Source organism: Diabrotica virgifera, chromosome 6 (genome assembly GCF_917563875.1).
Source record: "Diabrotica virgifera virgifera chromosome 6, PGI_DIABVI_V3a".
NCBI lineage: Eukaryota > Metazoa > Arthropoda > Insecta > Coleoptera > Chrysomelidae > Diabrotica > Diabrotica virgifera.
This window is the reverse complement of record NC_065448.1, coordinates 246186963-246214013: the sequence shown is the minus strand read 5'-3', so window position 1 is coordinate 246214013 and position 27051 is coordinate 246186963.

Genomic DNA, 27051 nt, shown 5'->3' with positions numbered 1-27051 from the left:
GTTACGAGTGACTAAAATTAAGCATATTATAAAAAAATCAACTAAAAGCAAAAAATTTTAAAAAAATCTAACACATTCGTCAAATAAAAGCGTGGCGCGTCTTCATAGAATAAACGGTTTTCGCACCACGCTTTTCTTTAACGAATGTGTTAGATTTTTTCATTTTTTTTTTTATTTTTTGCTTTTTATTTGATTTTTTTATAATATGTTTAATTTATTCATTCGTAACTAAAGAAAAGCGTTTCTTAAAAATATTTTTTTCATATTTTTTTATTTTTTACTTTTTAGTCTTAAAATTTTCAAACATTAAAATATATCGTCATGTTTATTACAATATGTATAAAACATATGATGTACAAACATGAAAAGAAGTCGGAATCGGCAAAAAAATTTGAAACTTAATTGTTTATTTATGAAGCCTTACGTAAACAATTAACGTAAAAAGTGAAATTATGTATAGTTCATATAATTAGCTACAATCTGTAAAAGCTTCAAGTTTCTTCATTGTAAAAAACAAGCGAATTTAAGCATTTTCCGTTAAAATCGTTTTTTATTTAAACAATTAATAAACAAAAATATTTTTTATTGACTATTCGTGTATTGTTCCCGCGAATGCATATGTCTGCAAATTTTTAGTCATTTGCATTGAAGAAAAGGCAGTCAAATTAACGTCCAAAGATTTGACCCAAACGATTGATCTAAAGAAGGACGTTTAATTAATTAATACACCAAAACGAATTCTAATGTCAATTGTAGTACAAAACGTCTCTACCGATGGTTTTTTAAGACTAATAAAAACACGAATTTTTTGAATTCGAGTTTTGGTTGAAGTTTTATTTCGTATCGTATTGAAATTTGACACGAATAAACGCCGATTTATATATAAACAAATATATGAGCGTTCAAAATTTGAAACTTTATTGTTTATTTATTAAGCATAACGTAAACAATTAACGCAAAAAGTGAAATTATGTATAGTTCATATAATTAGCTACAATCCGTAAAAGTTTAAGTTTCTACATCGTAAAAAACAAGAGAATTTAAGCGTTTTCCATTAAAATCTTTTTTTTTTAACAATTAATATACGAAAAATTTTTTTTTGACTTCGTGTATTGTTCCTGCGAATGCATATGTCTGCAAATTTTCATTAATTTGCATTGAAGAAAAGTCAGTCAAATTAACGTCTAAAGATTTGATGCAAAATATTGAAGTAAAAAAAGCGTTAAAAAAAAATTAATTACAAATATCCCTATATACAGGGTGTCCCAGACTAATTTAACCACGCTATATCTCTTAAACGAATGGAGATTTTCGAATGGGACAAAAAGTGGTCTATTCTACTTGTAATACACTTGAATATGGCGTAGAAAAAAATCATCCCCTAAATATTCATCCCTTAGTTACAACCCCTAACTTTAATTTTTTTAATAGCACCCTGTATATTTTTGTATGGTTTTGGATGTGGTCTTCTATCGTCTATTCAACACATTTTTTAAAAATAAAATCGGTTCGTAAATAACCAAGAAAATATCAGTTTAGCTTTGTTAATTATGTGTCCCAGATTAATTTATCCAGGCTATATTTCTTAAACGAATAGAGATTTTCGAATGGGACAAAAACTGATCTATTACATTTGTAATACACTTTAATATGGCGTGAAAAAAAATTATCCCCTAAATATTCATCCCTTAGTTACAACCCCTAACTTTAATTTTTTTAATAGCACCCTGTAAGTTAGGGATGAATATTTAGGGGATGAATTTTTTCTACGCCATATGAAAGTGTATTACCAATGGAATAGATCAGTTTTTGTCCCATTCGAAAATCTCTATTCGTTTGAGAAATATAGCCTGGATAAATTAGTCTGGGATACACAATTAACAAAAATAAACTGATAGTTTCTTGGTTATTTACGAACCGATTTTATTTTCAAAAAATGTGTTGAATAGACGATAAAAGACAACATCCAAAATTATAACAAAATATACAGGGTGCTATTTAAAAAATTAAAGTTAGGGGTTGTAACTAAGGGATGAATATTTAGGGGCTGATTTTTTTGTACGCCATATCAAAGTGTATTACAAGTAGAATATATCACTTTTATCCCATTCGAAAATCTCTATTCGTTTAAGAGATATAGCGTGGCTAAATTAGTCTGGGACACCCTGTATATGTCATTCATATGTTTTCAAAAGACATTCGATTACACGCAGCCTTCGATAGTAAAACATTCACTACATTAACAAAATAACTTAAAAACCTTCTTTTTAGCTTGTTTGCATCCACTTCTGGACAAACGCCTCTGCATGAGTTTCCCACTCTTCTCTGTTTTCTGCTATTTACTGCCAGTGTCTTCCTACTTTTGCTTTTATGTCGTCCGTCTACCATTTTCGTGGTCTTCCTTTACTACAAAATTGTGTTCGCGTTCTCTCCAATGTACCGGGTGTCCCAATAAGAATGGCTCTCGGTCATATCTCAGAAACCGTTTATAGTACAGTTTTGAGAGAAAAATATTTATAACAAAAGTTGCCTCGGTAAAAGCCTGAAAATTATTTTCATAATTGTAGGTCCACCGCTAGAGGGCGTACTTGAATATCAAAAATTTAAAAATCCAAATTTTACAAAATTTACCTATTGTAAAGGCACTGGAAATCCAATCATCGTATTCTTCATAAAATTCTGCGCATATTTGGTTTCACAAGTTTAAGTCTACCTTTGCAAATAAGAGGTGGGGGTGAGTGGGAACCTTCTTATGAAAAAATTGCTGTAAGTCCGGTTCTGCTAAATCGAATATTGCATAATTGGTCTTGTTGAAATAACTCTGTTTCTTCAATGTAAGTGTCTTATTTTCGATATAGCCTAATAAGTAATATGCAGGCTAGGTGGCGTTATTTAATTATTTTCAGAAATCTAGTTTTCTTTGGAAAATATTAAATACAAGTATGCATTTTTAATTCTGTATTACAAAATTAGACCAAATAATCAACATAATACCGAAAACCGCATGTCGATACCTTTTATCTATCTCGAGGTATCTTAAGAAATGTGTAAATTTTAAACCTAACTGTTACTGTCACCGGTAAACAAGGTTAAGGAAAAGTAGTGTGCTATGGAAAAAAGCAAATAAACATTTTCCAGATGTAAACGTATATAAATAATTAAAACAACAATAAGACAAACATCACTATAAAATATAACAAAGAAATAAAAGAAACTACTTACTTAGTCTTAGTGACTGCCTAAACGTTCAAATTGTTGCCCATCATTTTCGATACAAGCTTTAGCTTGAATAGCAATAGATTTAACTGTTTTAGACTTTTATTTATGGGGACGGATTAACCCTTAAACGCCTAAGGGTGGGTAAAAAATGTTCACCTAATGCGTATTCCTTGGTAACATATTTATTAAGTGTTTAAAAATTTTTAAAAAATTATTTATTGTTAAAAAGACAGCCCTTTATCGAATGTTAGTAGTTTGGTTCTACCGATATTTTTGAAAATAAAAGTAGCATCTTCAGTTAAATATGGGTGGGCATAAAAAGTACACCCTTGGTAAAACTGGTTACTAAAGGTTTCCATATAATTTCTCGTTGGTAGAAAGATAATCCATATAATTATCGACGTATAATTACATAATCTATATAATTATCCGCCAATGAGGAGGTTGAAAGGAAGAATGTGGAGAAAATCGACAAATCTGAATTACTGACTTTTACTGGTATGTTAATTTTGATGTATATTTTAATTTTGTTGTAAGGTTTGCAAATTGTTTATATTAATATTTTAGAAGATGTTGTGTTTATTAAGCATAAGATTCTTAAGTTTAATGCATTTCCAACAACTCTCAATAAATATATTAGCTATTTTCGAGGTGGACATTTTTTACCCACCCTTGGGCGTAAATGGAACCTAAAAACGGTTGGACGTTTAAGGGTTAAAGACCTTGTTTTTGCCGTTAGGCCCACTACTCGAGAAAACATGATCGAGAATCTAGAGATTACGAAACAATTTGAACATTTAGGTCGTCACTAAGTAGTTGGTTTTATTTCTCTGTTATATTTTATAGTGTTTTTTGTCTTATTGTTGTTTTAATTAGTTACATACGTTTACATCTGGAAAATGTTTCTTTGTTTTTTTCCATAGCACACTACTTTTCCTTAACTACGTTTACCGGTGACATTAACAGTTGTTTAAAATGTACACGTTTCTTAATATATCTCGAGATAGAAAAAAGGTATCGACATGCGGTTGTTGGTATTATGTTGATAATTTGGTCTTATTTTGTAATACAGAATTGAAAATGCATACTTGTATTTAATATTCTCTAAAGAAAACTAGATTTCCGAAAATAATTAAATAACGCCTACTAGCTAGCTTATTACCTATTAGGCTATTTTGAAAATAAGACTTTTACATTGACGAAAAAGAGCTGTTTTCAACAAGACCAAGTATGCAAAATTCGATTTAGCAGAACAGGACTTACAGCCATTTTTTCATAAGAAGGTTCCCACTCACCCCCACCTCTTATTTGCAAAGCTAGACTTAAACTTGTGAAATCAAATATGTTCAGATTTGATGAAGAATACGATGATTGGATTTCCAGTGCCCTTTCATTAGGTAAATTTTGTAAAATTTTGATTTTTTTATTTTTGATATTCAATTACGCCCTCTAACGGTGGACCTAAAATTACGAAAATAATTTTCAGACTTTTCCTGAGGCACCTTTTGTTATAAATATTTTTTACTCAAATAATGGCCGAGAGCCATTCTTATTGAGACACCCGGTACAGTTCTCCATATTTCGTTGTCTGGTCATGCCACGTGTACTATTTCTTTCAATTATTTCTTCCACCTTTATTTCTCTTCGCACGTACTCATTTTTTTATTATAAAATCCTGTATAAACGGTATATAAAAAAAACTTGCCGTCTCACTTCCAACGTGTGAACAAGTTATATCTACATCTCTGATGTTACCTAGGCCAAATTAGAAAATATTTTAAACATCCAGGCTTAAGCATTTTAAACCAATGTTCCCTTGACTGACTACTTTTACTGGGCTTTGACCAACATATTTTTGTATAATACTATCTTGGTGGTTAGCATGTACATTGCACGTAAGCACTGATGGTGACTGGTAAACCAGTCGAAAACTAGTTATGTGAATTTGATGTGGCCCTTTTGAGGGTTTTTTAAATATACCTTTTATACAGGATTTTACTGTTTTTTGTATTACATGGTATACAGCCAACTACAGGAAAAGTTTTTCCTTGTGGATTTTTTTTTATGTTCTCTGAGAACATAGCTCGTTTGATGACTCTCTATGGTTTTCTTAATCTATTGGCTGTTACTTCGTTAACTGATAACAAGTGTTACGGTCTCCATTTCATACCTCATAATTGGTAGGATACAACTATCTAATCTTATTAAAGCCTATTGGGACAAGTCACGCAGTCAGTCCGGTACTTTTGTCGATATGTAAACGTTGCATGACGATTAATAATCGTTTAATAAACGTAATTTTTTTTATATCCCGATAAATAATTTTATTATTTACATTTTAAACAAATTATATTATATAATATTTTTGCTATATTATATGTATATTGCAGATATAATTATGACTTTAATATTTTGCTGTAAATCTTTTGTAAAATCTGTAAATTTTAAAAATCTGTAAAACTCAGTCCTAAAGAATCTTTTATGGTATTACTTTTCAGCGAAAAACTTTAAATTGATACATTATTTAATGTAGTCTAAAGCATCTTAGCTACTTTAATAGGCAAAGGTCTTTTCTAAGTAGTACATAATTAATCAATTAAGAATAAATGCAAAGTCGGATAGATGCGACTTTCTAGTTCAATTAAAGATATCCTCCATCATTTAAAAGCTCAGAGAGTATTTTAAGTAGTCCTCTTACCCCAGAAGTAGTCTTTGATGTATCTAGTCCAGGTTGTGAGGCAGATCTCGTATGAAAAATTTAGGGATATTCAACACTATATCCCTACCTTCGACTCGCTTTGCAGCATCTTCGCGCCAGCGCGCTTGTGCTTAGTGAGAAACGGTCAACAGCTGTTCTCATTTTCTTTTGTAAATTACCCCGCGATTCAAAAAAATATTCCGGTGTGCATCACTTTATGATTTGACAGAAAAAAAAATTGAAAATAAAAGTTGACAATATTTTAAAAGCGTTTTTCTCAAAACTGCTTTTTTCAAAGCCTGTAGACATTGTAACTCAAAAACTACTTGACCAACTCACCTGGAATTTTATACATATTTCCTTTAGACATTCCTTGAGGTAACACTGTCGAGATATTTTTTTAATGCTTATATTTTGTTTAACAATAATAAATATGTTTATTTTCACCCTTTTTTCTGAAAAAAATTTCGTTGTTTTGAGTTCTGAGTGATACTAAAAAGTCAAAGATCATTAAAACTAAAAGAAACTTGACAGCGTTACCTCGAGCAACTCATAAGCTAATAAAATCTTTTTGATTTTTTTGTCTACCATGATCCAATGATAAATTCTGATGTCCACCGCAAAATTCATTGTTTTTTGAGGTTTCTCTAAAATTTCGCCACCGTTGGCTTATTTTTCAATAGTTTTTCTTGAATTTTTTTTAATATTCTTTGAATTATACGTAATATGCTTATTTAATTTAAAAATAAAATTATTTTCTCATACTTTAAAAAAAAATAATTTACAAAAATTGGCTTAAAATGTTGATTTCAACCCCTACGACCCCCCTCTAGAACACGATTTTGATACGCAACCCATGCTGGTCGTGTTTGTCTATGTATGAAATTTAATAAAAAAATGTTTCATCCAGCAAACAGATGTGTACATTTCGACCTTCTATTCGGATCCTGTACTATTATGAAAGGCTCCTGAATTTAGAACTAAGAGATATACTGTCTCCTAAGTGGCAAAGACACAGTGAAAACTATAAAAACTCAGCGACTAAGGTGGTATAGACACTTAAGAAGAATGGCAGAAGAAAAAGATGTAAGGAAAGTTACAATGTGGAATCGAAATATAACAAGGGCTAAAGGAAGGCAAAAAAAAAAGTAGAAGGACCAGTTATTGGAGGATATAAAATGACTGAAATTGCAAATGTGAAGACAAAAAATACAGGACCGGGACATATAGAGAAAAATAACAAAGGACGCCAAAGGGAACCCTAGATTAGACTAGTTAATTGGATAGAAGAAAGGATGTGGGGTGACTCACGATAATAAATTTGTAAATGGGCTCAATAAGAGCGGTTTCAACTGCGCACTGGGAGTATAGCCTGTATATAATTCTCAAAAAATCGAATTTTTCATACGAAGCAGTCTCAAAATAGGGATGGGGAAAAACCTACCGGTTTTAACCTAAAACCGGTTTTTTATTTCGCAATAACCGGTTTCACCGGTTGTTTTTTTTTGTCCCGGTTATAACCGGTTTTTTCTTTTTAAAGTAAAATCCGGTTATTAGATTTTGACGGTGATTAGGATTAGGTTAGGCATTATTTTGGATCCCAATTATAATTATTATTCTCAAGTAATTATTCCAAACAAAACCATAATTATTCCAAACAAAACCTATTTTTCACACTTGGACTCTTGATATTGAAAGTGGGTGAATGACTTTTTCTGATTACCAAAAATAATGTTCTGAATATGAATATCGAATTACCGATTACGAATACGAATCTCCAAGGATTTCCCTACGTTTTCAAAACGATAGACACATACAGGAAGTATTAAATGAGTTAAAATATACCTATTATGCAAATATACAAACGTGGTATTCTCCTTTTCATGACCATTTTTCAGTGCGTCACAAATTATAGAAAAAAGGTTAGTCCGCGATAATACACATTTATGGCATTTATTCTAACATGACATTTTAGTTAAATTTGACAGTTGTCACATTTTATTTTCAGTTTGGAATAAAAACAAATCACTTGTGTCTATTGCATTTATAAAATGGTATTCTCTTTGATTTGTATAGTCTTATAAATTGTACAGATTATATTGATAATATTATTATTTTATTTAATAAATAATTCCTTTTTGATTATGGCGCCATCTATCGACAACTAGAATAACTAGAAGAAATGTTATAAATGTCTGTAATCACCGACGTGCCTTTTTCTGTCACATACAATTTAATGCGTTAGAGAGAATTCGAAAAACTGTTACGCACTGAAAACTGGTCATGAAAAGGACTATAAAAGAAATACATACATGATAATTTTTTTTGATGGTAGGAAAAATAAAAGATAAATTGCATTATCCAATTTATTTTTAAGTAAAATGTGTATGTTGATATTTATTATTTTTTTTAAATCCCATTTGAAAAAGTGTGAATATTATATTTAATAATTATCAATAAATATACTATAAATATAATAAAATAATAAATAAATACAATAAGTAATAGAATGAAATGGTTTTATTAACAATTGTGTTTTTCTACGGCCGTGATAAAAGAGCCACTTTCACGCACGCATTTCGTTTCCGAAAGTTGCACTTTCCCGCACGGCGTGCGTGAAAGTAAATTTTCCAGCACGGCGTGCGGGAAAGTAAAATACCTTGTAATATGGCAATATAATATATTATAATACATGCAATACACCAATATTTAAATATTATTTACTAATTTAATTCAAACTTATCTTATTGTGTTCGTGTTTTAATGAAATTAGCGCGATTATTTCATTCATAGGAGATTCTGACCAATAGAAAGCTACAGAAATCTGAATTAAATCGATAATTTTTGATAATCTCCCGTCGTTAAGTATATTACGTCAGATGCCCTTCGTTGCTACGAAAAAATACATTCAGTGACATTAATGACAATTATGTTTTAAAAATTATAAAAGTGATGACTTTCAATCGTCAAATATTTATAAAAACTGTGTGTTTAATGGTACTTACATAAATAAATTACAATAAAATTTTGGTTTTGAACAGTTTTATTCATGAAATAATCGCAACAAATTGCACTCGACCTCTGAAATTAATATAGAATTTTTGCTCTCGTGACACTTTGACATAATTTTACTCGCCTTCGGCTCGTGAAATTAAAACTGTCAAAGTGTCACTCGGGAAAATTTCAATAATTTCAGAGCTCTTGTGCAATTACTACTGATAATTCGATGACATAAAATTATTTTGACATAATATTTAAAAGTCAGATCAGTAGAAAATTACAATGCTTTTGAATCGTCGTCATGGAAACCAATATCGTCGTCTTGGTAACCCATTATATTGAAAGTTTGGTTTTGACAACCTTGCCAAAGAATTAATTTGTGTATTTTTACTGCTAAATAAAAATTGATATAACTCTATTTTTTGTGGCTTTTTTCCAAACGTACGGCCCTAGAAAAAATATTGTTCCTAACTCATGCGGAAAGTGTCTTCCCCGCACTCGACTACTTGCGCGAACTCCGCTATCGCGTCGTTCGGGTCAACGGTAGTCTCGTGCGTGAAAGTATCACTTTCCGCACTTGTTAGGAAAAATAACTATTTTACACAATATGCAGGAAAGAATTTAGTATGCGATTTTAATGAAAGAAACAGAGAGAGACGTATTTAATTCGACACAGAAGATATAAGAAGACTAGGGGTACAAACGTGCCAAAGAAACATGAATGTGCGCTATTGAACTTTTGTGCTAATGTGAACTATTTATTTATATTGATATTGATGTTCTTTCGAAAGTACTAATTTTGATCATATTGATATCGAGTATCGAGTCGAGTGGAGTATCGCAAACTAAAGTGCATTGTAAATGTAACATTTGTAACAAATGTAACCTATTGGATTAAAAAAACAGAAAAACGGTTTTTGGAAAAACCGGTTTTGTTTGGCTGGTTATAACCGCCAGGTTAAACCGTAAGCAAAAAAAAGGTATAACCGAAAACCGGTGTTTTGTCAAAACACCGTTCAGTCATCCCTATCTCACAACAAGAACTAATCTCAGTCTTTTGCCATAGTCGTAGCGTAAACTTTGGGTCAATTAAAATCAAAAACTTTCGGCCAACGCTCATAAAAAGTGATTTTCAATTCTCTTTAATGTCTTTGGTTTGCTTAAGTGGAAATGTAGAAAATGACGGCCATATGTATGCAGATGACCGGGAAAGACTTTTCTTTTGTCTTTCTGAATCTACTTACTTTAAATTAAGGAGAATTAGTTGCGAAATTGCAGCAGTATAAAATTATTCTGGGGAGATTTCGTTGAGATACTCTCTTTCTGAGAACTACGGAGAAAATAAAAAGTTGAGCCTGCTTAAATTTGATGACGAAATTTCAATCTGCGGGGAACTTAGAGTTTCTCAATGATTTTAGTTTTATTACAATTGCTTAAATGACTCTTTTAATTATACAGAGTGCGCTTAATATTTCTGTTTTATTTTAAGCCACGCATATTTTCAATCCCTTAAATCAGCGGTTCTCAATCTTTTTGAGTGATGTACTACCTACAGTTATTTCTATTATTTTTGGTACCACCTATATTTTTAAATTGTATTATCAATACTTACTAAGTACATACTACTATTTTAATTTTTTCTATGTTTTGTGTACCACCGCCAATAATGATATGTACCACCAGTGGTACATGTACCACAGATTGAGAACCTCTGCCTTAAATCATCCCTTTTTCACAAAATCTTTTTTAATTATTCTTGTGTGAGCATAATAAAATACAAAATAAATTATTGATGGATTCGACCGTTACTTGATGGAAATTCATTTTATCCAACAATAAAACACTGAAAACGTTTGTTTTCTATACTTCCACAAAATTTATTACAACTATGTGACTACAGCTGTTTCAGCAGAGTGTCTTTCTCAAGTGATTTATATTACTATGGGTTTGTCTTTTTAAAGTCTTTAACTTAAGAGGTTGAGGAGTGGGGAGCTGTTTGCCTCGAGTTGGTCATTTAAAATTATATCTGTATTTTTCAATTTATTAATTTCCATAGATTTTAATAAATATAGCTTTAGGCCTTTATTTTGAATATGCAGAATTTGAAATTATTCATTAAAATATTGATCATGATCTAGAAGGTGAAGTGCGTATGTAGAAGTGTCTGTTTTTCTATTGTTGAAAGCCCTTTTGTGTTCTGCTATCCGTTTGTCAAAGGTTGTGCCAGTTTGACCGATGTAAGTTTTCGGACAGTCACCACAAGTTAGTTTGTAAACACCACTCTGTAGTTGTTTTCTCTTTCGGCTCTTATTGTTCTTAATATATTTGCTTAAGTTGTTATTAGTTCTGAATGCTGGTGTTATTCCTTTTTTTTATGTATCTGGCTATTTTTGTCAATATCTTGCCAGTATATGTGAAAGAGCAGAAGGTACTGGGTTCTTTTTGTGGTAGTGGATAGACTAATTTCAGGGCTTAAAAAAAACTCCATAAGAAAGCCCTGAAATTACTCTATGCACCACCACAGAAAGAACCCAGTATCTTCTGCTCTATCACATATACTGGCAAGATATCAACAAAAATAGCCATATACATAAAAAAAGAAAGGAATAACACCAACTTTCATGATTAATAACAACTTACGCAAATATATTAAGAACAATAAAAGCCGAAAGAGAAAACAACTACAGAGTGGTGTTTACAAACTAACTTGTGGTGACTGTCCGAAAACTTACATCGGTCAAACTGACAGAATCTTTGACAAACGGATAGCAGAACACAAAAGGGCTTTCAACAATAGAAAAACAGACACTTCTACATACGCACATCACCTTCTAGATCATAATCATTCTTTTAATGAACAGTTTCAAATTCAGCATATTCAAAATAAAGGCCTTAAGCTGTCTTTAATTAGTATTTATGGAAATTAATAAATTAAAAAATACAGATTTAATTCTGAATGACCAACTCGAGATAAACAGTTCCCCACTCCTCAACCTCTTCAGTTAAAGATTTTAAAAAGACAAACCGATAGTAATCTAAATTACTTGAGAAATGCACTCTGCCGAAACAGCTGTAGTCACATAGTTGTAATAAATTCTGTGGAAGTATAGAAAACAAACGCTTTCAGTGTTTTATTGTTAGACAAAATAAATTAAAGATCGGTGGTGACCTTTTAAGTATTTAAACAATAATTTATAAGGTAGGTCTCCTAAGTTTTTCCGAGGTTTGACGACTTAATAAAGTTTTCTATGACCTTAATCATGTTATTGTTTGTGAACTCGTTTTACTCATTTTATCTCTTTTTCTACGGGGTCCTGGTGAAGCTACTCAATCTGTTGTGAACACACAAAATGAAGTATTTTGTGTCATACCATCTGTAGATGTTGATGATTAGGTAATATGGTTTAAGAGCAAACAGTAGCGAGCAACAGGTAGCAAAAACGGGTTTCAAGATTGCGGCTGTAATTTTGAATATTTTTTCGAGATATTTGGCACACGTATTCGTAATATAATAAAGAATGGCGGTACAGAGCCCAATTTGAAAAATATATTAGTATGTGGAAATTACTCTGTAATTAAATAGAATATTAAAAAAACGAGCCTGTACCGCCATTAAGAAGAACAAAAAAATACACTTTCTTCAAATAAATTTTTTTATCCGATGCCTAGGTTTTGTGTCATTTTGGAACTACTAATTAAATAAAAAATTATAGTAGTTTCAAAATGACACAAAATCTTGGCATCGGATAAAAAAATTTATTTAAAAATGTGTATTTTTTTGTTCTTCTTAATGTCGGTACAGACTCGTTTTTTTAATATTGTATTTAATTGCAGAGTAATTTCCACATAATAATATATTTTTCATATTTAGCTTTGTACCGTCATTCTCTATTTTATTACGAATACGTGTGCCAAATATCTCGAAAAAATATTCAAAATTACAGCCGCAATCTTGGAACGCGTTTTTGCTACCTGTTGCTCGCTACTGTTCCCTCTTAAGTGTTATTCTCATTTATCCTTCCACCTAGCATTTTTGTAGTTTCTCCCATAAGATCCCAGAATTTTTTTCCAAGAATAATTACTCTTTTTTTGAGTGAGATTTCCGGAGTGGAAATCTAACCATCAAACGGTAGTTAATAAAAGTGTAATTTCCATTAACCTTCCGTGATTAACATTCGGTCTGTGAGACGGACCACTTAGAGTTTTTACGATTATACACAAATTGTTCGTTATGTATCTTCGCCGCCATCAGTAGCTGCCTGATTCAGGTGCCTGTTTTTAGTGTTGAAGTTTGAGTCTTTAGTGTCAAGTAATTATGCAATTATCGGCAAATTTTGTCTCAGAGACCGATGTTGGACGTGACATACTCGATGAAAAAATATTTATATTAACGAAATAACGTGCGAACAAGTGCTGATAATTTAGTAACACAATTGCCAAAAGTAATAGGTGAAGCTAGGTAAAAAAAACGACAGTGGAAAATTTGAGCTTATTTTTCAAAAATGAGATGATATATAAATGTTTTTATTTTCTTTGTTATTTTGCTAATGTTTCAGAGGCTTAATAAATTAAAAATAGGTATCATTCTTGTTTAATTTCACTCCTTCAAGGAGTAACACAACCCTACGCTTGAAAGTGAGTCAATGGAAACATTTTTTATGTCGGTCCCTGAGACGGATGTTAGTTTTAATGTTCAGAAAACCTATATACGAAGCAATTAAGCATTAAACCTAGGAATTTTGTGCAGTAAGATGAATCTTAATGCAACCTTTTGCATTCGATTAGAGAGAGTATCAGGTAACTTTGTAAACTAAATTCATCTATGGCAAAAATTTTTGTGCATAAGAAAATGCATTTTAAAATTGCATCTCGAAGAGGTGAAAATGAAAAATTTAGAACTCGGGAAATATTGATGGAAATGAGTTGAATTTTTATAATCGGTGGTTTTGGAGGTCTCTGAATACAAATTTCATATCGGCGATGGTCTCCAAGGTACCTGGTGCTCACGGTGGAACTCGTCGCCTAGAGTTTTATGTTATAATCATTAAAAATCAATCAATATCCATTACTCGGGGAGTTTTTGGGGTCGCCGGCCACGAATTTAATGTTGGCGATGGTCTCCAAGATACTTGGTGCCCAGAGTGGAACTCGTCGCCTGGAGTTTTATGTTATAATCATTCAAAATCAGTCAATAACCATTACGCTGAAGGTTTTGGGGGTAGCTGAACAAGAATTTCATGTGGTCGATTGTCTTCAGTACCTGGTGCCCAGGGTGGAGCTCGTCGTCTGGAATATTATGTTATAATTATTCCAAATCATTTAAAACCATTGCGCGGGGGTTTTGGGGGTCGCTGAGCATGAATTTCATGTCGGCGATGGTCCCCAATTTACCTGGTGCCCAGGATGGAACTCGTGGTCTAGAGTTTTATGTGATAATCATTCAAAATCAGTTAATATTCATTACTCGGGTGGTCTTGGTGGTTGCTAAGCACGAATTTCATGACGGCGATGGTCTCCGAGGAACATGGTGCCCTGGAATTGTGTAAGGTATATTATTTATATTAAATTGTTTATTTAAATTATACGAGAAAAATATGATATCTAAAAAATTGAAAACAATTTCTTTGAAAAATAATCCAGCAATTTTATTTAATTTAGAAATTAAATTTAAAAAATTACATTATATTTTATCATAAGAATTTTCTTCTTCTTCTATATCTTACTCTGCGTATTCAGATAATTCTGGTTGTGTATAATTTTCAATATTTATGCAGTTACATCCACCACAATATTTGCATGCCAAGTTGCAAACCAAGCCATGCTTTCTGAAATAACACGAGGTATTGCAATCATTTTGCAACTGCAAAAAATCAAATTTATTACATTCGGAGGACCAGGAGGCTGTGTCATCTTAACGGGAGCATAAGAGTTTTCTTTCAGTTCCCATCCCCAATCAACAGGAGTCAAATCTCCTTCTCCATACAACCAATATTGTACTTGCGAATATATTCTTTTCAGATGCTGTGTGAGTGCATCTACCGTTGAAAAAAGTCTGCGAGATTATCACCGACATGAAATTCGTACTAAAACCCCCGAGTAATGTTTATTGACTGATTTTGAATAATTATAACATAAAACTCCAGGCGACGAGTTGCACCCTGGAAACCAGGTACCTTGGAGACCACCGCCAACATTAAATTGTGCTTAGCGAGTCCAAAAACCCCCCGAGTAATGGTTATTGACTGATTTTGAATGGTTATAACATAAAACGCTAGGCAACGAGTTCAAACTCTTGGCACCAGATACCTTGGGCACCATCGCCGACATGAAATTCGTACTCAGGGACCCCCAAACCCTCAGGGTAAAAGTTTTTGACTAATTTTGAATAACTATAACTAAAAACTCCTGGCGACGAGTTCCACTTTGGGCACCAGGTATCTTGGAGACCATCGCCGACATTAAATTCGTGGTCAGCGACCCCCAAAACCGCCGTTTAATGGATATTAACTGATTTTTAATTATTATAATATAAAACTCCAGGCGACGAGTTCTACACTGGGCACCAGGTACCTTGGAGACCATATCCGACATAAAATTCGTACTCAGCGACCCCCAAAACCCCCAGGGTAATAGTTTTTGGCTGATTTTGGATAATTATAACTAACTATATAAAAACTCTAGGCGACAAGCTCCATCCTGGGCACCAGGTATCTTTTAGACCATTGCCAATCTTAAATTCGTGGCCAGCCACCTCAAAAACTCCCCGAGTAATGGATATTGACTGATTTTTAATGATTAAAACATAAAACTCTAGGCGACAAGTTCCACCGTGAGCAGCAGGTACCTTGAACACCATCGCCGATATGAAATTCGTGCTCAGCGATCCCCAAAACCCCCGATTATAAAAATTCAAGTCATGTCCATCAATATTTTCCGAGTTCTAAATTTTTTATTTTCACCTCTTCGAGATGCACTTTTAAAATGCATTTTCTTATGCACAAAAATTTTTGCCATAGATGAATTTAGTTCACAAAGTTGCCTGACTCTTTAATTGAAGCAAAAAGTTCCATGACGATTCATCTTACTGCACAAAATACCTAGGTTTAGGGCTTTTCAGTGCTTCGTTGCTTTGTCTACTATGTTAGTTGCGGAAGGTTAAGTACACCAATAACACTGGTCAACATGGAAAAATGAACAGACACTCTGATGGGTGTTCTTAACTAATTTTGGGTCGCTGAACTCGAATATGACCTCCGTTTTTTTCCATCACCCTCCATTTTTCCGCTCCCCCCTATTCTTGCCAAAATAGTGGTGAAATAGGTAAATTTCGTTTAATTTGCTCATTTCGCCGCGATAAATGCCAACTTATAGATTAAAATTACAGTAAAATAATGATTAAGATTATGCCCAACGATAAACATAATTGGGGATCCGAGGGGGCGAAAAAAGGGGAAGAAAGGGGTATTTTTCTGAAAAAAACGTAAAAAATTAGCATTTTTCAGTATTTTTTTTGGAAAAAAAGCGACATTACAGGCCTTTTGCCATTTTTTACACCTTCCCACTACCCCTTTGCACCTTCCTATCTCTCTTTTTCACCCCCCTTCTCTCTTTTACACTACTTGAATTCGCAAGCAAGCACCTGTCAGTTGCAGTGAGCGTGTTGTTCGAGACAGACTGTCTCGAAGTTTCTAAAAGTGAGGTGTTTGCGTTTAGCACACGTGTTTTTTTTCTGTGCTTCAAGTACATTTATTTGTAAAGTTTTTGGAGTTACAATGCCGCGTTTTTGTAAGAATGATGTGAATTCTTTCTGTTATATTTGTGGAGAAGTAACTTTTAAGAATCAAAGGAGACCTTTAAATAAGATGGTTCGAAAAGCTTATGAGCATTATTTCGGTTGCAAAGTCGGGGATCAAGACAAGCCATGGGCCCCAAAATTATGTTGCAATAGTTGTTACACTAATTTAAGTTCGTGGTTACGTGGGAAATCACGTCCGATGTCCTTCGCTGTACCAATGGTCTGGCGTGAGCCCACTTCTCATGCCGAGGACTGTTATTTTTGTATGACGAAAATATCTGGATTTTCGCGAAAATCGATACGTACCATCACTTATCCGAATATTCCTTCGAGAATTAGACCCGTGGAACATAGTAATATGCTGCCTGTTCCCATACCACCCGTAAACTACACCCTAGATGATGAAGAATCAGCAACTGAACAGAATGCGTCACCACTGGAAGAGGAGACCTCACATGGGAGCCAAGATGGAGACACGCCTAACGGTTCGAACGAACCACAACTTTTTACTCAGGAGGAATTGAACGACTTAGTTCGCGATTTAGACCTGCCTAAAATAAAAGCTGAGCTTCTTGGTTCACGACTTCAGCAGAAAAATCTCCTGCAGAAAGATGTCAATATTACGTCTTTCAGAAAAAGAAATTCCGCCTTTATTTCTTTTGTCTCGCGAGATGATGATGATGAAGATTTAATTAGCTGTAACAACATTGCAGGACTAATGACTGAGCTAAAAATACCATACGTATCTGAAAACTGGAGACTTTTCATTGATTCCTCAAAAACTAGTTTAAAAGCGGTTTTACTTAATAATGGAAATGATCAACCATCGGTCCCTGTTGCCTATGCAACCAGTATGAAGGAAACATATGACAATCTAAGAAAAATTTTGGAAAAAATTAGTTACGATCATCATCAATGGAATGTTTGTGCTGACCTCAAAGTAGTGGCAATATTAACTGGATTGCAAGCTGGATGCACTAAATTTTGTTGCTCTCTTTGTGAATGGGACAGCCGTGCTAAAGATCAACATTATGTGCGAAAAGACTGGCCCTTGCGCGTGAATGATATTCCCGGTTGTAAAAACATCGCTTTTGGTGCCTTAGTAGACAAAAAAAAATCATTATACCTCCACTTCACATTAAGCTGGGCCTTTTTAAACAATTCGTTAAGGCTCTAAATAGGGATGGTAGAGGATTCTTATACCTGAAGCAAAAATTTCCGCATATAAGTGATGCCAAAATCAAAGAAGGCGTATTTGTGGGACCCCAGATTAAACAGTTATTTGATGACGATGCTTTCTCCAACAGTTTGTCAAGAAAAGAGAAAAGAGCCTGGGAATTTTTTGTTTTTGTTTGTCGCAATTTTCTTGGAAACAAAAGGTCAGATGACTATCAACAACGAATTGATGAGCTACTTAAATCTTACAAGGCTTTAGGTTGCAATTGGGTTGCATTGAAAGTCCATTTTCTCCACTCCCACCTGAGTTTTTTCCCGGAAAATTATGGAGCCGTTTCGGACGAGCATGGTGAAAGATTTCATCAGCAGATTGCCCAAATGGAGAAGAGATACGCTGGAAAATGGAACCCTAGTATGTTGGACTCAAATTCGAGAAACACCGGAGGACGCTTACAAAAGGAGAAAAATTTCCAAGTAGATGCAGGTATGTTTTTTTTTCAGACTTTTTGATTGCTTAGCCTTATGATTAATTTCAATACTTTTTCTCCCCCTCCACCTTGTCTAATCATATTTTTGTCATAATTCTCAGATACAATCAAAACCACATAAGAGTTTGTTTCAAATAAATAGGTAACTTCTTTTTTTTTGTACATCCATATTTATGTTTTTTTTTCTTGTTGAAGAACGAGGGGGCTTTAAGGGGGGGAGGGTGAAAAAGAGAGATATGATGATGCAAGGCGGTTCAAGGGGGGTATTGAGAAGGTGTAAAAATGGCAAAAGGCCTGTAATGTCGCTTTTTTTCCAAAAAAAATACTGAAAAATGCTGATTTTTTACGTTTTTTTCAGAAAAATACCCCTTTCTTCCCCTTTTTTCGCCCCCTCGGATCCCCAATTATGTTTATCGTTGAGCATAATCTTAATCATTATTTTACTGTAATTTTAATCTATAAGTTGGCATTTATCGCGGCGAAATGAGCAAATTAAACGAAATTTACCTATTTCACCACTATTTTGGCAAGAATAGGGGGGAGCGGAAAAATTGAGGGTGATGGAAAAAAACGGAGGTCATATTCGAGTTCAGCGACCCAAAATTAGTAAAGAACACCCATCAGAGTGTCTGTTCATTTTTTTTTCAATTTTTTTTGTTGACCAGTGTAATCGTAGCTTCACCCGATATAAATTTAATACTTAAATTTAAACATGGCACAAAAAAACGGTTTCAGAACCTTATTACATATTCTTGTATGCTTTTAAACTTCCTTGTAGACTTCTTCTGGACCCTGTACTTTCTGTTTCGGGACTTTTTTTTATCTTAATAAGTGCCTTTAAGGAATTCTGTGCGGCGGATTACCTGTCGAGCGTTATTCCTGGTCACAAGCGGTCTTAAACCGATTTCAGAAGTAATATTTTCTCAAATCGAACAATGAATGTAATACCTTTGTGAAAACAATTCTCCGTAGAAAATATAACTGCTTCTACGCCTGACTACTCGACCATATCAACATGTGAAAATAGTTTGCTTTGCTCATAAGCTGAATTTAATATATTTTTTCACAAAAGAATTTAGAGATTTGGTGGGTAAAGTATTTGTTTCTATCTAGTTTTTAGCAGGAAATACACAAAGACAAGAATATAATAAGCATTGTCCTGAAACTATTTGCTTGTGGAATCTAAATATAATTTACTATAGTTACTGTAAATTAATCATAAGTTTAGTTTAGAATAAGTTTATTTTGACATTTCGATTTCCACTTCGGAATGTTTGAACGAGTTCCGAAGTGGAAATCTTGTAACAATATAACTACCCACCAGTGACGGTTCATCCACTGGGCGCTTGGCACTGGGCGTAACGGAGGGGCCCGTTCCTTTTAATTATAAAAAATAAAGTCGCTAATGCCCGGTTGCACCAACAGATCTTAAGCTTAAGTCGAGGATATCATAAGAATTAATATAATATAATTATAATATATTACAAAAAAAGAATGTGTGTGTACTTTGTACGCACGTAAGAAGTTATACTTCTATTATATGATTATATGATTATAAACGAAATTAATATACTTTTTATTTATATTTTATTTAAATATTAAATTAATTTATACTTACTACTTCTCAAACATTTTTATTAAAACAGTGCCAAAAATTAAAATAATAAAAAAATAAAACACACACAAACACATTAAAAATGCCACAAATGATTTCTGAACATTAATTGTCGGAAATTTTTTTAACTAAATACGTATTTTCTGAAACTAAAATTATATAATAAATATACTTACAATCATAAAATGTATAAAAAAAATAAAAAAATAAAAGTTTCTATTGGGATTCGAACCAACTTACCACGCGGCTGGTATTTGCGTTGTATTGGGATTCACTCGCATTAAAACTTCGCCACAGAGACAGCTTGTCATTATGTGCGAAGATCGTCTAACTAAACAGATTAACCTTTTGACATTTTTAACTTATGTAAATCAAATTATTTTGATTTTGAATTGAAATGATTTAGAATTGAAAAAATACAACAAAACATAGAGTAAGAAGACAATATATTAGGTAAATATTGATAGAAATTTTGATGGTAATCAAATTATGTAAATAAAAGTATTACATACTACTTATGTATTTTGGTAGGTTCAAGGTAGGTATCGGAGCCCGTATAACGACTAATAAATTTCGCAATCACTTGCGTCGTGCAAAGTGGCTATGTTCAAATATCATAACAAAATTTGATCAACTATTTATAAAACATTTACCAGTGAAAAATTCTTTAGCTTTGAATAAGCGAGATCTTCGGCACTCATACTAGGCACAGTTTGATGAGCTTTCACATTGGCATGCAACAATCATCTCTTCTATGTAAATAAGTCCAAAAATATAATATGAAAACTATTTAAAAAGGCAGTATAACCATTAACTAACTTTTTGTTTGTTGTTTCTCTTCCTACAAATTTTAAAACGCAACAAGCATACATTATAACCAAACCGCACAGTCCCACAGCTGTGCGACAGCTGCCATATTTAATAATTTTTGTCATGTCATTTGAACATCCAATCAGAACAAAGTTATAATGCGCATGCGCCCGGTCGCTAGGTTTTCCCATATAAAATTTCACCGTCATTACGCCCGTAAAGAAGTATAACTTCAATAAGAATAGCAGAATATAATAATAGATATAATTGATAATAAGGTACGAATCTAAAATTATCGTGCAACGTAAGTGATACTCAAGGAGGCCCTATCTAAAAGTAGAGCTTAGCTAAGCTGGAGCTTAAGATCTGTTGGTGCAACCAGGCATTAATAATTTACATATTCTCCGAAAACAATCTCATACTCAGATACGGCAGTACACTGCAAACGCCTTTGTTCTATTGTTACATCTCTTCACGCTTATACACAATGCCGCAGCCTGGCCCTATAGGGGCCCCGTGTCAGTGTTTATAGTGGGGCCCTTTTCCAAAAACTACAGAAAGTTGTCAGATTTCGCCATGTTATTGATTAAAACTACTTAGGAAGTTGGTAAAAGCTGTGTAGGTTATTTATTAATCAATGGTCATGTCTCGAATTGTATCCAAAATAATCGCACAAACGGAGTTTTTTTAGTTTCTAATAATTTCATTTTGAATTGTCGGGATTAAATAATAATTTATCTCACTTTTAGGCTTTAAAATAAGTTCTTTTAAAATAGGAACAAAATAAGTCCTTTAAAATAGTTAAACGCAAGACAAAAATAAAAATACGTAAATATAATTTATAGATAAAAAATAGATTATTCTAGAAAATGCTAATACTCAAACAATAGGTACACACTCTTTCAAACATTTAAAAGTAAAGCGATTACAGAAATTGCAATTTGGCATTATACAGTGACCTCTCAGGCTAGCACTCCACTTGCGATTTGTAGTCACAGCGACAAAAAAATCGCTGTCGCAGAAATCTAGAGTCTAGAAAATTAGTCGCTGTTTTCAGAATCGCAAATTGAATGCTACAAGGATGTAACGTCAGCTTTTAGATGTTTTTTTTTTAATCTAGAAATAAAAAAGAAGTGAAGACGTCAATTAATACTTTATGCGAGAAACATAAAAACGATGTTGATGAAACCAAAGAGACTTGCATAATGAAATTACCCATTTTGTAACGTTATGCCAAAATTTGAATAAAAACCATACAATTTATGAAAAATTTTATTCTTCCAGGATGTAAAAGCAACTTTTTCCAATATTTTAACTTTATTGCAAATTTATTTGACGATACCAATTTCTAATGCGTCAGGCGAGCGGTCTTTTTCGGCTTTAAAAAAAGTAAAAACGCATTTAAGATCAAATTTGGGTCAAAAAAAAAACCTAGACGCATTATCACTATTAATTGTATATAGAGAATGAAGAACTGGAGAAACTGAATTGTGATAATATTATATGGCAGTTTGTGAATGCCAAGTCAAGAAAAAAAGTGATCTAATTTTTGTCTTTATGTATTTTTTAGAATATGTTTTTTTGCTTGTCATGTGTTGTTTTGTGAAACTTTCTGTTTTTTGTCTATGTTTTTAAATGTATTTTTGGGATTATTTTTTACGTTTGCTATTCTTCTTGCTTGTTTAAAACAATATTTTATGGATTTTACAATAAACCTTTATAGTTAATGCATGTGTTTTCTTGTTAAAAAACTGACAACGAATATCAATGAAGGCGAAGGGGGCCCCTAGACCTCCAGCGCACAGGGCCCGAAGTTAGGTTAAACCGGCCCTACTACCCACACAAAGTTAGCCAATATAACAATAAAACTCCAACTAACGTTGTGAGACGATTATTTCGGCTTCGTCTAGCTCAGTCTCTTAGGTATAGGTACGTCTTTTCTTAATTGAAAAAGCGAACAATGAATCTTGGAAGTGACAAATAAAACATGAATTTAACTAACCATATTTATTTTACATTAAACAAATAGAATGAAATTTTACTATTAATAAAGCAAATCCTTATAAAATTTAAATATTCATAACTTACTAAACTATTGCTTATCTCATCTGTATACAGGGTGTTCCCGAAAAAAGTGCGTTCCTTTAAGCTATGGATATAATACATAATTTAATACAAAAAAAGTCCTATAACATTTTTTTTCTAGTGTTAACCGTTTCCAAAGTGTGCAAAGTTTTTTTCACTTCGACTTTATGTGTTACTTTAGGTCTTTAGGTAGACGTTTTTGTTAAGTGATGTTTCAATACTAAATGTCACAAAGAATAATCATAGTATTTTTCTATATAAAACTTCCTTTAACTAATTTTATTTTAAAATGGTCAACTTATTTAAAGAATTACGAACCAAAAATCCTAAGAAAACATTATCTTTAAAAGACATTAAAATTAATGGGGTGTGTATGGTAATTGCCAGAAAAAAGTATGAAAATCTAATGTATCTTATTCGATCCAATGCAATTATTAAAAATCACAGTGAATTTTACATTAACTTACATTCCACGTTATTATTCTTGTTTCTATAAACAAGGTTTTTCTATCACTGATAATAATCATTTTAAGATTCTTTTTTGTTATTAGTAAGAAAAATATTGTTGTGTTCATTATAGTGCATATATTTAGTGCGCATAAAAACATGATTAAAAAATTAAAAAATAAAAACATTTATTTTATGAACTCTTTATGCCACTACTTACGACCGACCATCTTTGCCAAAATACTATAAAACTTGAATTCAATACTGGCATATGTATATCAAAGTTCTCGAAATTTATGCACTAGAAAAAATGTAATATCCAACCCTGCATTGTCCAGTATTTGGTTTCTTTTGTCCACCTCTTATCTATAAATTGTAATTTTGAATGGTATTTTATGATGTCATGAAACTTCATGGTCAATTATCCCATAACTTCATTTTTGTGGTTCTGCCACTATAAAACTCAGTGAACGATATGTTTAAAACAAAATTATAATTTAAAATTATAAAAAATATAGAGCACCTATAATTGTCTACTCATAATGTTGGGCAGTGTATTACAATTCGGTGCAAACAAGAAGGATCATTGCATAAATATAAATCAAACATCAGAGAATGATTTTCTCCCTCCCACAAACTTGTCACTCTATCTATTCCTTTTGCCGACTACACACACAAATTTGCCCAGGGTCTATTTTGTATGGCAATGTAATGATAATTCGCGTACATAAAGCTTATTTGTAGTAGGATTCAGGTGGGTACAAACACCGTTTCGATATTGCTCAAATCCTCATTGTTGTGTGCGTTGTTCATTAGAGACAAAGTACAAAAACAGAATTGTACTTGAAATGCTCTGAGGTGTGAATGAATGCGATGCTATATCTATTTTATATCATCGTATCAGTTCTCGGAAGCTTTTAATGAGAACGAACTGTTTTAAAAAATTATCGATATTATCTCGTGCTTCCAGTAAAAGCAAATTACTACTAATTAGAGACTGGAGTATAGACCAAGAGGCAGCGCTGAAAAATCTCTTTGAATTTACTAAAGCTAGATTTTTCACAGTTGATTACTGTGAGTGTGTAGAGAAACACACAGTATCAAAGCATAAAAGTATCAAAGTATAGTAAAAAGTATCAAAGTGTCTTTCCTACGAAGGTAATTAAATCCATTTACTAAGGCTGAAAATCAGTACACACATTGTAAATTAAACATAAATTAAAGTTATTATAGTCGGTCAGCTGTATGACGGGATAGAGCTGGTCGGTCGGCCCCAATAGTCGATTGAGGAAATGAAGCATTTTGGCTCGCAATTTTTTCGTCCAGCATGGATTAACTTGAAATTTTCACAAAAGGTAGGGAATATTCCAAGGATGATTTTCTATATCATACCGCTATCATACGCTAAAATCTTGGGTGTGGTTGCCACCCCATCTCGGGAGTGGGAATCTTTTATTACATTTTAACCATGTAGTTCGACGAAAAGAGTGATTCTAAGCAAAAAATATTTTTTACATTTTCTTCGTAAAACTAATATTTTTCGAGTTATTCCCAGTTGAAAATAACAGTTTTTCGACGAAAACATCGACGTTTTTAGAGGGTTTTTTGAGAATACCTAGAAAAATATTCTATATATTTTTGGAGATAAAAAGTTTCTTTACAAATAATTTTGTAGGATTTTTAAAGAGCTATAAGGCTGTGTAAATTAAATTCCGTAAGATCCCTTAGTTTTTAATTGGGGCGGGTTAAAAGGCTCGAATAAGGAGGTGTTTGCTGGTAAATAGAGGTTTTAAACAGCTATATCTGGCCAAATGTTCAATGTAATGAAAATCTGTGCACAGGTTAATTTTAGTCATTAAATAGGCTACAATTTAGTAGTTTATAATTTTTTTCCTATCTACAGTATTTTCGGAGATATTTTGAAGTAAAAAGTGAAAAACACCAAATTGCAAAAAAAAAACAATTTGTTTAACTCGAATTTTTCCAAAATTAGGCATTTTAAATAGGTCAAACTCCATGAGTGTATTAATAATATAAATTTAAAAGGAACTACCGAAAGGTGAAGACTAACTTTGAATTAGGAAGGTAGTTAGGGGTTGTTTTCACTGATTTTTTTCGTAGAGAAAAGCAGGTACCCACATTTTTTTTGATTATAAGTCGCTTAATTTTTATGCTAGAAACTCTTTATTATTTTTTTAAAGGTCTAATTATATACTTGAAAAAATTATTTAAGTTTTCCTCGAAAATGCAAATTTTTCCCATTATTTGGCTTTGAATATTTCAAATTATGCATTTGACGAAAAAAGCTAACTTTTAACATGCCGTATATCGGTTTGTATTGGTCTTAAAGATATTATTGGAAAAGAATTTGGTTTGTGTTACTAAAAGATACAATTTTGATATCTAAAGTTTTTTGATCAAATGCATATTTTTCGAGGTATTCTCAAAAAACCCTCTAAAAGTCAATTTTTTCGTCGAAAAACTGTTATTTTCAAGCGCGAATAACTCAAAAAATATTAGTTTTACGAAGAAAATGTAAAAAACATTTTTTTCTTAGAATCACCTTTTCTATTGAATTACATGGTTAAAATGTAATTAAAAATTACCACCCCCGAGATGAGGTGGCAACCACCCCCAAGGTTTTAGCGTATGATAACGGCATGATATAGGAAATGATCCTTGGACCATTCCCTACCTTCTGTGAAAATTTCAAGTAAATCCATGCTGGACGAAAAAATTGCGAGCCAAAATGCTTCATTTCCTCAATCGATTATTGGGGCCGACCGGCCGGCTCTGTCCCGTCATACAGCTGACCGACTATAATAACTTTTATTTTTATTTAAATTAGGATGTGTGTACTGATTTTCAACCTTAGTAAATGGATTTAATTACCTTCGTAGGAAAGCAACTTTGATACCCTCTCAGTAACCACCCCTGTTCTACGTTTCGCTTGACCGACCGCAGTATGTTTCTCTACACACTCACAGTAATCAACTGTGAAAAATCAAGCTTTAGTGAGTTTAAAAAGATTTTTCAGCGCTGCCTCTCCGTCTAGTACAGAGGTTCCCAAACTATTTTTTCTCGTAGACCCCTTTAAAAAATATACTGGTTTCGGTGGACCCCCTGCTGCTATATTTTTACCATACTTCCAATGAAAAACATTGGGGGGGGGGGGTAAAAATAAGACATTGAAGGTCTTTTTCGTCTACTTTTCTTTTCTCAAAATATCATTTTAAGCGATTTTACAGTGATTTGGAATCTATTAAAACAAATTTGCATTTTTTATCGTAAATTATCAATAATTGAAAAAATTGTGTTTTAATAAATATAAGGGTTATCCAAAATGTGATTATTAGGCATTATAACAAGTATTTTGTTTTAAAACAAGTTGTTCATCAAACTTTATCGTAGAAAACGATAAAATACTGTTTTTCCATTTTCCTCCATTCTCAAAATACATGTTCTTCTATTTGGCTGAAAATTTGCCCACACATAGCCAAAACACAGGACTTATGTGTATAATGGTTAAAAGAATTTGTATAGTTTTACAATACAAGAAAAGTTACATGCAATAAAGAGTCAAAATTATATAGTACAGTCGGGTTAGCATTTGATCTTGCATGCCGAGCTACCTAAGCAAGATTCTATTTTTCTAATCTTAAGGGGGTCAATAGTAGTGTAAATTTAAAATCTAGAATAAAGGACAACCGTTTTTGAT